We start from the raw sequence: 15,396 nt of genomic DNA, 5'->3' as shown, positions 1-15,396 counted from the left end.
TCAAAAGCATGAAGAACATTCAAGGAAATACAACCTCACCAAACAATAAATAAGTCACCAGTGACTAACCCAGGAGAGCTCAAGATGTGAGACTCAGCTGGGTGTAGTGGCTCACACCTGTAATCCCAGGAATTTGGGAGGCCGAAGCGGGTGGATTACCTGAGGTCAGAAGTTCGAGACCAGCCTGACCAACAAGGTGAAACCCCGTCTTTACTAAAAAGACAAAAATTAGCTGGGTGTGGTGGCAGGTGCCTGTAGTCCCAGCTACTTGGGAGGCTGAGACAGGATAATTTCTTGAACCTGGGAGGTGGAGGTTGCAGTGAGCCAAGATTGTGCCACTGCACTCCAGCATAGGTGATGAAATAAAACACCATCTTAAAAAAAAAAAAAAAAAAAAAAAAAAAGATGTGAGACTCTCCAGACAGGGAAGTAAAAATGGCTGTTTTGAGGATACTCAATGAAATTCAAATATAGAGAAGTAATTCAGAAATTTATCCAAGAAATTTAACAAAGAGATGGAAGTAATTTAAAAAGGCCACAGAAACCTCAAAGCTGAAAAATGCAATGGATGAACTGAAAAATGCATGAGAGGGCCTCAACAGTAGAACTCATCTCAGCACAATGAAGTCCATATATGACAAACCCACAACTAACATCATAATCAATGGGGAAAAGTTAAAAGCTCCTCATCTAAGATCTGGAACAAGTATGGCTACTTTTACCACTTTTATTCATCACAGTACTTGAAGTCCTAGCTAGAGGACTTAGGAGAATGAAACAAAAGGCATCCAAATTGGAAATAAAAGGAAGTCAAATTGTCACTGTTTGCAGGTGACACGATCATATATATATGGCGAACCCTAAAAATTCCACAATAAAACCTACTAGAAATAATAAACATTTCATAAAGTTGCAAGATACAATATCCATATATAAAAATGAGTAGCACACCCATGTACCAATAGTGAAACACTTAAGAAAGAAATCAAGAAAGCTATTTCATTGCAGTAGTTACCCAATGCCCCCAAAAATGATACCTAGAGATAAACTTAACCAAAAAGGTGAAAGATCTCACAATTAAAACTATAAAACATATATGAAAGATATTAAAGCAGACACAAGTAAATGTAAAGATATCCCATGTCCAAGCACTAGAAGATTATTGTTAAAATATCTATATCACCCTACGTGATCACCCTATGTAACATGGAATCCACGTTAAATTAGGAAAGATATTCTTCATAGAAATAGAAAACAAAAAACAAAACAAAACAAAACAAAAAACGGCCGGGCACGGTGGCTCACGTTTGTAATCCCAGCACTTTGGGAGGCCAAACCACTTGGATCACAAGGTCAGGAATTTGACACCAGCCTGAACAACATGGTGCAACCCCTTCTCTACTATATACACAAAAATTAGCTGGGCATGGTGGTGCACGCCTGTAATCCCAGCTACTCAGGAGGCTGAGGCAGGAGAATCGCTTGAACCCAGGAGGCAGAGTTTTCAGTGAGCCAAGATCATGCCAGAGGACTCCAGCCTGGGCGACAGAACAAGACTCCGTCTCAAAAAAAAAAAAATTCCTAAAATTCACATGGAAATGCAAAATACTTCAGATAGACAAAAGAATCTTGAATAAAAAGAAAAAAACTGGAGGCATCATACTACCTGATTTCAAAATATACCACAAATCTAGTAACCAAAACAACACGGTAGTGGCAAAAATAAATAAATAAATAAATAAATTAGGGAAGAGACGAGAGAGAGACAGAGAGAAAGACGAGTGACAGACCGACATAGACAAATGAAGCAGAATAGAGAACTCAGAAATAAATTCAAGCTTTCACAGTCAACTCTTAACAAAAGCACCAAAAACACACATTGGGGAAGGACAATCTCTTCAATAAACTCTGCTAGGAAAACCCAAAACACACATGTACAAGAATCCATCTAGGCTGTTATCTTACCATACACAAAAAATTTACTCAAAATAAAGATTTAAATGTAGGACCTGAAACTATGAAACTACTAGAGAAGAAAACATAGGAAAATGCTTTGTGAAACTGGCTAGCACAAGGGATTTCCAAATATGTACGTCAAAAGCACAAGCAACAAAAAGCAAAAAAAGACAAAATACAATTGCATTACCCTTAAAAGCTTTTGCAAAGTAGTGGAAGCAATCAGTAGAATGAAGAAACAATCCACAGAATGGAAGAAAGTATTTGCAAACTATGCATCAGGCAAGGGGTTAATGCAATACAAAATATATAAAGTACTCAAATTACTCAAAGCAAAAATACAAATAACCTGATTTAAGAAATCAGAAAAAAAGAGCTACCCAAAAACTTTGTCCGCCACCTTCTTTTCCCAACCACCTTTGACCCCCTCCCTCTCGTCACCCTTTTTCTTCCTCCGTCTACCCCAAAGCTTTTTTCCCACTATTTTTCCCCACTGTCATTTCGCAAAGCCTTCTCTACTCTCCCGCTCACCACTCTTTTCATCATCCATCTACCCCAAAACTTTTCCCCACTGTTTTCCTCCACTCACTGGACACCCTCTTTTTCTCCCTTCTGCTCTCATTCCCCTCTTTTGTTCCTCCATCTCTCCAAAAACTTTCCCCTCGTCTTTTCCCAAAGCCTTCTCCCCACTCCTGCTGCTCACCACCCTCTTTTCCAACCTCCATCTACCCAAAAACTGTTTTCCCCATCGTCTTTCCCCTCCTCCTTCTTGCCACCCTCTTTCCATTCTCCATCTATGCAAAACGTCTCCCCACTATCTTTTCAAAGCCTTCTTCCCCACTCCTGCTCGCCACTCCTTCTTCCTCCATCTACACCCCAAAAATTTCACAAAGCCTTCCTCCTCTTCCCACTCGCCCTCTTCTTTCCTTAATCCTTACCATCCTCCTTTTGCCCTCCCCATCTACCCCCAAACTATTTTCCCCATCGTCTTTTTCCTAACCCTCTTTCCCCGCTCCCTCTCACCACCCTCTTTTCTCCTCCCACTTGCCACCCTCTTTTCCCACTGCATCGACCAGCTTTTTACCCACCGTCTCTGTCTTTTCTTTCCCCACCATCTGTCTTTTGTGCCCACTGTCTTTTGGCAAAACCCTGCCTCCCTCCCACTCGCCACCCTCTTTTTCCTTCTCCCGCTTGCCACCCTCTTGTCCCCCTCCATATACCGAAAAACTTTTCTCTGCCCACTGTCTTTTCCTCATGGTCTCCCTCCGGCTTGCCATCCTCTTTTGTCCCTCCTGCTCACCACCCTCTTTTTCCACTCCATCTACCAAAAACTTTCTTCCTCACTGTCTTTCCCCCCTCACCATCTCTTTGCAATCTCTTCTTCTGCTGACCACCCTCTTTTCTCCACTCCTGCCCCTTCTCCTACATGCCACCTTCCTGTAGCCTTCCATCTACCCCAAAACTATTTTTTCATCGTCGTTTTCCCAATACTCCTTCCACCCTTCAGCTTGCCACCCTCTTTCCGCCCTCCATCTACCGAAAAACTTCTCCCCCACTGTTTTTTCTCCCAACTGTCTTTTGCAAAACTTTCTCTTCCTCCTATTCGCCACCCTTTTTTCTTCTCCTGATCACCATCCTCTTTTTCCTCCATCGATCGAAAAAAAAAATTGTCCCTACCATCTTTTCACAGAGTCTTCCTTCTCCTGCTCACCACCTTCTGTCTCTTCCCCCTCTCTCTCTGCACCCTCTCTTTCCTCCTCCCACATGCCACCCTCTTCTCCCCCTCCGTCTACCCAAAATCTTTTTACACATCATCCTTACTTTCCCCACTGTCTTTCTGTTCTCCTCACTGTGTTTCTCCCCACAGTCTTTTTGCAAACTTTCTCTCCTTCCTACTTGCCCGTTCCTCCTCACCCCCCTCTCTTTCCTCCTCCCACTTCCCACTCTCTTTTCCCCCAATATCTACCCAAAGACTTTTTTTCCAACCATCTTTTCCCCACCATCTTTTTGCAATGCCTTCTCCTGAACGCCATCCTCTTTTCCCTTTGCTGCTAACCACTCTCTTAGTTACCCCAAAACTACTTACCCGTTCCTACTGCTCCAGCTGAGCTGCCGTCTCTGTCACCAGCACCCACCACAGCGAGGCGAGCTGTGGTGCCGCTCCCACAGCTCCAGCCTCCAGCCGTGGCAAGTGACGACTCCTTCTTCCGGTCCTCTAAGCCTTGCACAGAGCAGCTGGGAACGCAGCCACGTAAAAGCCTGAAATGGTGGGATGCCCCCTCTGCATGCTTTATATACTAAGGTTATGCAAATGAGGTTCCTGGACTACATGTTCTGATTGGATGAGAGAAAACCTCTAGGCCTATCCTGATTGGACTTTATTTTCATGCTCTGATTGGTTTTCCTAAGACTTGCTCTCATCCAATCAGAATTGAAGCTAGGAGCCCAGCATAGAGAACGAGAAGCGGGATCCACATACCGCAAGCTGGAGGCTTGAGCCTGTGGCACCTAGGCTCGCTTCGCTGTGGTTGGTGGAGGTGACAGAGATTGCAGCTTGGCCAGCATGGTAGAAAGGTGGCAGGGTAGGTGAGCTCTCCAGGGATGCACTACCCTGGATAGGGTCCTATCAAGGTCACATTGCGGGTGGGGGTGTTGGGGGCGTGGGACGGCGGGGTTGGCTATACTGCCTGGTGGTGGGGGTGGTTGCATGTGCTACTGGGGGCCGCACCACCAGCTGGGAAGAGGGTTAGGGGCGCTATCAGCTCCTGCACTGTTATGACAGGGGGGCAGGTTGGGAGCGCTATCTGGGCTATCACTACCCCCAGCTGGTTAGGGGCACTATCCCTGGCTGCACAGATGGGGGCAGTGAGGTGATTTGGGGGCACTATCAGGTTTACGTGCCCTGTAGCATGGGGCAGGGGAGCGCTATTGGGGGTTGCACTGCACTGCTGCTGCTAGCAGCGGTCTACAGAGGTGGCAGCCATAGCTGTGGCCTCCGAGGAAGGGGCCGTCCTCCTCTTCCCAGACTCTAGATTCTAGAGGGCAACCTCCTTCTGCTCGTATTAGAGCGTGGCAGGCACGCAATGTTTCCCAGGGAATCCTGAGCACATAAGGCCCCAACACCCGCCATGATTCCCAGGTCTGCACCGTCTCACTGTGTTGCAGAGACAACCTGGGTCTCCCGGGTATGGAGTAGCGGGCACCATGGGGAAACAGGGCCCTGTGGGTGGAGGCATCAGAAACAGGAACTGGCACTTGGTTGGAGAGGGCTGGCTGGGTCTGAGTTTTTCCTTCTCCTGTTCACCGAGGAGTGCAGCCAGGGTAGGACCAGCAGTTCCTGGCCAGCTGTACCTAACCAGGGGCCGGTTTCAGCAAAGGCAGTAACACCCACCGCAGTTGTGCCTTCGCTGAAACCAGCCCCTGCCACCCAGTGGCCAGCATGACAAGGTGAGCCTCTAACACTCCCACTTCCTGCGTCCTGTTCTAGGCATGTCTGGCTTTGACCACCCAGATGTTTCGAGCCAGAAGATAGAGGAGTCACCTGTTGCATGCTGGAGGCAGGAGCCTGCAGATGGTGTGGTTCTGTGGCTCGCCTCGCTGCAATTGGTGGCGGCGACAGAGACTGCAGCTCGACTGGAATGGTAGGAGATTGTCGACGGGGGCCAGGTGGTAGGAGGCTTGTAGGGTGGGCCGGTGCATTGAGGGCAACAGCAGCGGTGGTCGTGTTGGCGTTAGTGGTGGCAGCAGCAGCAAGTCTGGGATCCGAGAAGTTGGAGTGGGAATGCTGTGGAGCCCGCCAGGCCCAGCCTGGCCTGAGATGGGGAGGAAGCTGCAGGTGTGATCATGAATAAGAACTATTTACCCTTACTGAAAAATAAGTATTATTTTTGCAAATGAAATTTATTTTATAAATTCACTACTACAGAAGTATTCAACAGCAGTTTTTTGTCATTTTACACTTTAATATTTGTGAAATAACTTTATTTCACTTTTTTTTTTTTTTAGAAACAGCCATTGCTCAGGGCTTTTCTGTCTTTTTTCCTTTTTTTAACTTGGTGTCCAGTGTTTGTTTGTGAGTATGGATCCCACAGTTATCTAGTTATTAATGTATATAAAAATATAGATCTTGAAACTACTTTGAAAACCATCATTGGAAGTAAACTCTTCTTAATGGGACAGAAAATTATTTCCACTGTGTGGAACTAGAAATGTTAGATCTCTACAGATAAGAATGCACATTCATAACTAGTACCACTTCTGGATGAATTAGGTGCTTGTTTTCCCCACTACTTGCCACACACTATTAAATTCAGAAAGAGCAGTTTTCTGTTTTCTGGAAACATTTTATTTACAAATATAAGAAATGTACTCAAACCTAAATTTTTCTAATTGCGTGACATAAGTTAATAATTTAAAACTTACTTCGTGTAGGTAATTTTTAATATTTAATCGGAATATAGTACAAAAACACTCTATAGTCAATTAATTCAAGCATCAACAGATCTATCCTGTTTATCTATATTTGTTTACTAAAAATATAATGAATACTTTAGGTAACATTTTATTTAATAAATCCTAGAACCATTGTAATGAATCTCCAGAACATAAGCATTTGAACCCTCAGACACAAGTATCTTGGAAAACACACAACTTTTTTCCTAAGAAAACTCTGGGTTCCAATCTTGGGCAACTTCTTAGACAAGTTTTCTCAACTTTCAAAGTAGTGTGATTATATTTGTACAAGTTACTACCAGGTTATTACTTGTCTAATAGTTGACAGACCTTTTCAATATTATGTTATTTTATTTCAGCATTTTTAATAATTTTTACTTATTATATTTTAAGTTTCAGGATACATGTGCAGGACGTGCAGGTTGGTTATACATGTAAATGTGTGCCATGGTGGTTTGCTGCACCTATCAACCCATCACTTAAGTATTAAGCCCTGTGTGCATTAGCTGTTTATCCTGATGCTCTCCCTCCCTCCACCCCTGACAGGCCTCGCTGTGTGTTGTTTCTCTCCCGGTGTTAATGTGATCTCATTGTTCAGTTCCCACTTATACATAGAACATGCGGTGTTTGGTTTTCTGTTCCTGTGTGTGTTTGCTGAGGTTGCTAGCTCCATCCAATTCCCTGCAACGGGCATAATCTCATTCCTTTTTATGGCTGCATTGTATTCCATGGTGTATATGTACCTTTACTTCAACCATTGTGGAAGACAATGTGGAGATTCCTCAAAGACCTAGAACCAGAAATACCATTTGACACAGCAATCCTAATAGATATTTAAGCTTTCTTGATCAGCAAGTTGGAATACTTAACTATACTGATTTTATCTTAAGAGACAAACCACATGTTCAATTTTATAACCAATGGTTCTATTTTTTTTTTTTTTTTTTTTTTTTTTTTTTTTTTTTTTTAGCGTGATGGGCTTTGGCATAAATAGAAGAAAAAAAAAGCCTAGGCAACATAGGGAGACCCTTGTCTTAACAAATAATAAAATAAAGTTTAAAAATTAGTTAATAAAATAAAATAAAGTTAAAAAATGGTGGCACATGCCTGTGGTCCCAGATACTCAGTAGGGCTGAGGTGAGAGAATTGCTTGAGATAAGATTGAGGCTGCAGTGTTCTATGATTGTGTTACTGTATTACAGCCTGGGCAACAGAGTGATTCTCTGTCTCACCACACACACACACATGTACACACACACACGTACACACACACACGTGTTTTTGGTTTAGATTGACAATATTTACAAACGAAAGGACTTTGAGCATTTTTCCTATATACAGAAATTCAACTTTATGCTCTCAAAATATTTCTGTATGATCTTATTCTCCTTTGCCGGAGCCAGATTCCTTTCATTCTAGTTAAGCTTCCCAGAACTATCCGATAATACTAACGGTCAAGTTAGAAAGTTGTTTCAAAATTATCTTAAACCTACAAAAATATTAACTGCATTTTGAATTTGCAGTTTTTATTTTGATAAAAGACATCTGTAATCTACTTGAAATTAATGAATAGGTCTATGCTTATAAAAATTATAAAAGTGTGTTACTTTTACAATTACAATCAGGGTAGGCAAGCATTTAGACAACTGATTTTACATATTTTAGACAACTGATTTTACATATTTTCATACCTTTAAATGTTCTCTCTCTCCATATTTAATAATATGCATTTATATTTTTGCATTTTATATGTATGCAAATATTACATTTACTCCATAAATACATGTAATTATGATTCACACATAATTGTATGTATTCATGGAGTACAATGTAATATTTGCATGTGCTTGTATACATTGTTATGATCAAATAAGGGTAATTAGCATATTAATTCCCTTAATCTTATCTTTTCTTTGTGATGAGAATATTCAAAACCTCTCTTCGATATATTCTGAAAGATACAATTCATTATTGTTAACTCTGATCATACTATTATCCAGTAATAAGTCCAATAAACTTACTATTTCTACCCTACTGTAGCTTTGTACTCACTGAACAATCGTTCACCATTTCTTCATTCCCCTACCTTCCCCATGCTCTGGTAATCACTATTCTTCTTTCTACTTCTATGAGACCAACTTTTTAAAATCCACCTATGAGTGGAGTAGGCTTCCATTTAAATCACATTGGCCTATGATTAGATTAGACTATTTCTCTTTACCTTTGGAGCTGATAGAGGAATCCAGATTTCTTAAGAACATTGCCACAACTTTATTCCAGAAGTTCGATATCTTTAAGGAAGAAAATGGAATATGTCTTTGATTTTTAAGCAATGAGCAGTGTCTGAAACATAAGATTACTCTGGAAACCTAAACTTAAATTTCTTTAAAACATGTAAACTAAGTTAGAAGATTTAATGTTAACTCCTGTTATCAGAATGACACTTGTTCTGGAAGAATAAACTGCTAAGGTTGACGTAGCAATAGAAGTGGGTTTTTTTTTTTTTTTGACTTATAGACTGTATTACACTTCTACCTACTGCCTATTACTAATATCAGACCCTATTGTGTTTATAAACTTTGCATTTTTAACAGTAAAGTAAACTTATACTTTTGAAAATCATCCTCAGGGTCTTGTAAGTTTCAGAGACTAGAATAGAATGTGATAATAAACATTGAGTTTAATTAAATGGCTGACTGAAAATAGGAAGACTTTTGAAATTATTACTAATTATATAGAAAATGATGATTTAATTTCAGAGAGAAAAACATGTTTGGTATAACCCAATCAAAATATAGTTATAGACATTGTTTTAAAATTGTAATTTCACCATCCACCTTATCTTTTAGAAACTAACCGAGAAAGAATTTCTACAGCTGTAATTGAAGAATACAGTTAATATACTAAAGTTAACCCTCAATAAATATTAAAATGACATGGTATCTGTTCTCAACTTCTCATCATTGAGTTCGGTAAAGCATTTTTATATTTTAAACAATAGAAATTATACAAACATATTCTTTAGGAAATTTATTAGAGAAAATGCTATTTTAAAAATGATTGATCCATAGTTGGTAAATAGCTGAACCAAAGGAATCACTGAACACTGTACAATTACATGCAAAATTGTGTATATGTATAGTTCACATCAGTTTACACATACAGTGCATCCAAAATTATTATTATTAAATCAAATATAAAATATTAAATTTATAAATGCAATAAACCATATTTTGGTGTTCAAATCTCTTTATTTCCAACTTAAATATTACATGGTATTTATAATGCCATGCATGTTATTGAAATTCACATTACATTTTATTTGCATTAATTTAAAAATACCTCTCGAGAGCCAATAATTAGTTAAAAGTTTTACAAGAACTAGTTTTTATAAGAAGCATTTTTAAAAACATCATAATTTACGTATAAAGAAAAGAATTAAAATTTAAACACAATCCACTTTGGAAAGTTCAGTCATATATAATCAAGTTAATAATTAAGGAATATGAATTAGTTTGGGTCTATAGTATGGTAAAATCAAGGTATTATATTATATTTAAAACTGTTTGATGATATTCAATAATTCTAGTATCAAGAAGTACCTTGATTGTAAAAGTAAGCAAGAGGCCTAGACTATTGTAAGAGGCGTGCATACCAGCTTAGAGAAATATATTTAATTATAAAAGACTTTCAAACACTATAACATTAGACAACAAACTCTAGAGTACAGCCTTCTTTTACAAAGATTTCTAGCTTTAGAAAATTAATCCACGGCAGAACGTACATTGACTTCTATAAAAGAAAATATATAACCAAATAGTTATAATAAATATGCATATTTTATGTCTGTTTTTAAATATCTCTCATTTAAGGAGCAGTGAAATTTACACTGTGTTATAGTACTTTTACGTTTAACTATCCAAAGTTTTTTTTATTATAAACAGCATTATTTGTTTTTTCTATCCCTCCAGAGGCTTACTAAAAATTGAAAAATAAAACACAAGTAAGGCAGAAGCAACTCAATTCGGCTATTTCAGCATAGACAGCTGAAAGTGTGGAAAGTAATACTGAAGGGAGGGAAGAAACAATGATCGATATCCTTGTTGGAAAGATAGATATCAGTCTGACAGTTTCTGTCTAAAATTCAATTTCCTGCTGCTCAAGCAACTTAATTTCATTTATGGTTTTTTAAACACTATGGCTTTGTAGAAAATATTTCAAAAGGTAATTTGATCTTTGTAAGTTCATAATTATAACATGAATGTTCAAAGATATTTTTCATTTGTTAATTTTGTGTTTTCTTTGTGCTCCTAGTTGGAAGGAGGTATACTTCATGCTTCTCTTTTAGTGTCAGTATGTCTAGTATATGTCTTGGGTTAAAAACACAGCAAACATGCATCTATCTGTGGAGTTGTCATTTGTCTTTCTTGCCTATATTTATAAGACAGGTATCTCCTGAGAAGACTAAGTGACATAATAACAGATCAGCAGGAAATTTAAGCTCCACATTCTATGTGTTAATGCATCAAACACACCAACATTAAGATGAAGAATGGCATCCTGGGATGAGGATTGGAATGTGTTTTCCAAAAAAAAAAAAAAAAAGTATCCCTGTGTGAATCATGTTTCTTGCTTAGAGACCAGATGCAAAGATTAAATTGTATCGTTAATGTACTTTTCATAGAAACATTCATTTTCTGTTTTTAAAGCATAATATTATGATAATTAATGAATTATTCTCTGCTTATCTCTTCCAGTCCTGTGGGATGTCTTAAGTTGAAAATTGCACCCTGATTAATGAAGAAAACTGAGTTAGAATTAAAGAATGCTTTCAGAACCTATATAATTGAATGATCACAGCATTAAACATTAGAGAAAATATTGCACTCTTTTTTGTGATGATACAAAACTTGGTATAAAGAAGGTAAAGGGAATGTGAAGCAACACTTCATTTCTGCAGCTATTCACTTAAGATTGATCATATAAATAGAGGTTTTTGGGCATCACTATAAAATACAACAAAATATAGATATTAATCTTTGAGGTTTCTGGACCTGTATTTGTTAATTAAACAAAGATTAATTGAGTGGCAAACATATTTACCTTTGATTATAGTGAGATATACAAATAGGCAAGATTATTACCTTCAAACATATTAGATACTGTGGTGGGAGGGAGCATTAGGAACAGTAAAAACAAAACAAAAGCATGAACACAATTAAGCAAGGTTTAGCTGACAGATTGAATATGGGGATTAAGGGGTGAAAAGTATGATTTCTAGGTGTTTGCCATGTGCATCTCCCAAGAGAATATGTAATTAACTGAGATGAGAAAGAGTTGGGGAAAAAGGGCATATTTACAGGATTGGAATCAAAATTCTCTTTGGGACATGTTAATTTCATAAATCTACTAGACATCAAAGGTGAACCCCTGGCCCAAAGGAGATTGGCCATGGCCAATGATATAGCCTATCAAGGAAACACTTCCTAAACTAGCCAACTTGTCTGGAATAGGGACTTTGGAAGCTAATTGTATCAATTTCCCCAGGATATTGCACCCATTCCCCAGCTGCCACAAATGTTGGCTGTCTGGCCCCACACCATATCCTCCTTTGGAAAATCACCTTCTCTAGCCTCCTTAGAGGAAAATGACACTGTGTTGCAGAGGTACAAGGCCAGTAACTGACAGGGAAGAAGGGTACAAGAGTCTAATTCCTGGCTTTAAGGTTGGATCATCTTTGTGTGTAGATTGAACTCTATGGGAACATGTGGCACAAGCATGAAGCTAGTTTCCAGTATAGATCACATCTTTCCTTAGTCATTTTCCTGCCCTTTCCTGCTTCTTTCAGTCCCCCTTCTGAGAACACTTTAAAATATGTATGCATGTATTTATTTATTTTTAATTGATCCATGATGTTTATACATAGTAATGGAGTACACTATGATGTTTCAATACATGCATGCATTGTGTCATAATCAAATTGCAGTGTTTGGCATATCCATCATCTTATACACTCATCATTTATCTGTCGTGAGACCATTGAAATCCTCTTTTCCAACTAAAAATATACAATACAATATTAGTAACCATAATATCCCTACTGTGCAACAGAACACCAGAACATATTTCTCTCATCTAACTGTAACTTTATACCTGTTGACCAATCTGTTCCTAACACACACCTTTATTCTCCCTAGCCCCTGGTAACCACTATTCTCTTTCTATTTTAATGAGATCAATTTCTTTAAATGTCACATATAAATAAATAATGCATTGTTTGTCTCTCTGTATCCAGCTTATTTCATTTAATGTTCTCTAGGTTCAACTGTGTTGCTGCAAATGGCAGGATTTCATGCTTTCTGTGGCTGAATAGTATTCCATTTTGTATTTATACCACATTTTCTTTATTAATTTGTCAGATTATGAACACTTAGGTTGATTCCATATTGTGACTCTTGTAAATAGAGGTGAAATAAACATGGGAATGCAGATAACTCTTCAACATATTAATTTTCCTTCTTTTGAATATATATTCAATAGTTGGTTGCTGACTCGTATGGTAGTTCTGTTTTAAGAAACTATCACATAATTTTTTTTAGAAAGCTCCACCCTGTTTTGTATAATGGCTATACTAATTTGCTATTCTCACAGACTGTGTATAATTCCCTTCCTTCCACATTCTTTCCAGCATGTATTTTTGTCTTTTTAATAATTGCCATTCTAGCAGGAATGAGATAATATCTCATTGTGTTTGATTTGTATGTCTCTAATAATTAGTGATGTTGAACATGTTTTAATATACATGTTGACCATTTGTTTGTCCTTTTTTGAGAGAGCTCCATTTAGCTTATTTGCCCATTTTTAATCGAATTATTTACTTTTTTTTTACTGTTGAGTTGTTTGAATTCCTTGCATCTTCTGGTTATTAATTTTTTGTAGAGTGAATAGTTTGCATAGCCACATTGTCTCTGTATTTTCCACTTAAAAGGATCCTTGTTTTTATATGGTAGAATTGTTTTCATAATTGAATTGTATTCCATTTTGTATATATACCACATTTTCTTTATCCATTAGTCTGTTGATGCACATTTAGGCTGATTCCATATCTCGGTTACTGTTAGTAGTGTCTCAATAAACATGTCAGTGTAGAGACATCTCATTGACATACTGCTTTGATTTCCTTGGATATACACACAATAGTGGGATTGTTGAGTAATAGGGTAGCTCTATTTTTAACACTTCGAGGTACCTCCATGTTATTTTTCAGTATCATTGTACTAATTTACATTCTTAAAGTATGTAAGCATTTATTTCTCCACATTTACACCAACATTAGATTTTGTGTGTGTGTTTCTGATAGTAGCCATTCAAATTAAAGTGAGATATCAGATTTTCATTTTGATTTTCATTTCTTGAATGATTAGTAATTTTAAGCATTTTTTTATATACCTCTTGGACATTTGTATATCTTCTCATGAGAAACGTTGCTTAAGATGTTACTTTTGTCTATTTTTAATAAGATTATTTGTTCTTTTGCTATTGAGTTATTTGAGTTCCCTATAAATTCTGGATGTTTACTCCTTGTCAGATAAATAGGCTGCAAATATTTTTGCCATTCTGTAGGTCATCTCTTCACTTTGCTGTTTACTTTGCTGTACAGAAGCATTTTAGTTTAACGTAATTCCATTTGACTATTTTGGTTTTTATTTGCCTGTGCTTTTGAGGTCTTATTAAAAAAATTTCTTGGCCGGGCATTGTAGGTCGTTTCTTCACTTTGTTGTTTACTTTGCTGTGCAAAAGCTTTTTAGTTTAATGTAATCTCATTTGTCTATTTTTGTTTTTATTTGCCTGTGCTTTTGAGGTCTTATTAAAAAATTTTCTTGGCTGGGTGTGGTGGCTCATGCCTGTAATCCCAGCACGTTAGGAGGCTGAGTCGGGTGGATCATTTGAGATCAGGAGTTCAAGACCAGCCTGGTCAATATGGTAAAACCCCATCTCTACTAAAAATACAAAAATTATCTGGGCAGTAGTGATGCATGCCTGTAATCCCAGCTACTTGGGAGGCTGAGGCAGGAGAATTGCTTGACTCCGGGAGGTGAAGGTTGCGGTGAGCCTAGATTGCACCACTGCAATTCAACCTGGGCGACAGAGCAAGAGTCCTTCTAGAAAAAATAAAATTAAATGAAAGAAAGAAAGAAGGAAGGAAGGAGAAAGAAAGAGAAAGAGAAAAGGGAAAGGAAAAGAAAGAAAGAAAAAGAAAGAAAGAAAGAAAAAAGAAAGAGAGAGAAAGAAAATTCTTGTTTAGACAAATTTTATAAAGCATTGTCCTTCAAGTAGTTTTATCATTTCAGGTCTTACCTGTAAGTCTTTAATCCACTTTAAGTTTGTTTTTGCATATTGTGAAAGATAAGGCTCTAGCAATGGAACATGATAGAGAACATAGAAATAAAGCTATTCACTTACAGATGACTGATTTTTGACAAAGGCAACAAGATCACACATTAGAGAAATGACAGTCTTTTCAAAACATAGTATTGGAAAAGTTGAATATCCACATGCAGATGAGAACACCTCTTTAAGACTTTCACAGAAAGCATTAACTAAGAAACTTCTAACAAAATAGATTTAAGATACTAGTGTAACTAACACTCAACTGCTGCTAAAGAACTGACAAAATAATAGGTTCCTAAAGCTGAGCTATATCTTGAATTATAATTCAATTCATAAATACCGTGTTAATTTCCAGGAGGCCTGCTTGAGGAACAATTCTTATTCTTTCTTAAGACTTGACTGTATATATAATATTGTTTGCTTCTTCCACTTCTTGCACTTCAAAAATTTTTTATTATCTAAAATACTCTGAATATATCAATGACTCTTGCACCATAAAAGAGAATAAGGGACAGAATACCTGATTCAAAGAGGCATACTCAGAAATAGTATCATTTCTTGTTTATGTAAATATTCTATAATTAAATGAGTAAAACT

At 37.6% G+C, this 15,396-nt stretch overlaps 1 long non-coding RNA gene across 2 annotated transcripts; it reads left to right on the top strand.

Annotated features, from left to right (window-relative positions):
• Nucleotides 1-4,414: 4,414 nt before the first annotated feature.
• LOC139358927 (uncharacterized) lies at nt 4,415-11,283 on the top strand. Of its 2 annotated transcripts, none has more exons than XR_011614407.1 (3): nt 4,415-4,538; nt 5,444-5,597; nt 11,166-11,283. It is a non-coding gene; the product is annotated as an uncharacterized lncRNA (long non-coding RNA). The 2 variants fall into 2 exon arrangements; XR_011614406.1 differs by lacking the exon at nt 11,166-11,283 and adding an exon at nt 9,258-9,380.
• Nucleotides 11,284-15,396: the final 4,113 nt, after the last annotated feature.

The sequence above is a fragment of the Macaca nemestrina genome, chromosome 15 (genome assembly GCF_043159975.1).
Source record: "Macaca nemestrina isolate mMacNem1 chromosome 15, mMacNem.hap1, whole genome shotgun sequence".
NCBI lineage: Eukaryota > Metazoa > Chordata > Mammalia > Primates > Cercopithecidae > Macaca > Macaca nemestrina.
This window is presented reverse-complemented; position numbering and strand designations above follow the sequence as displayed.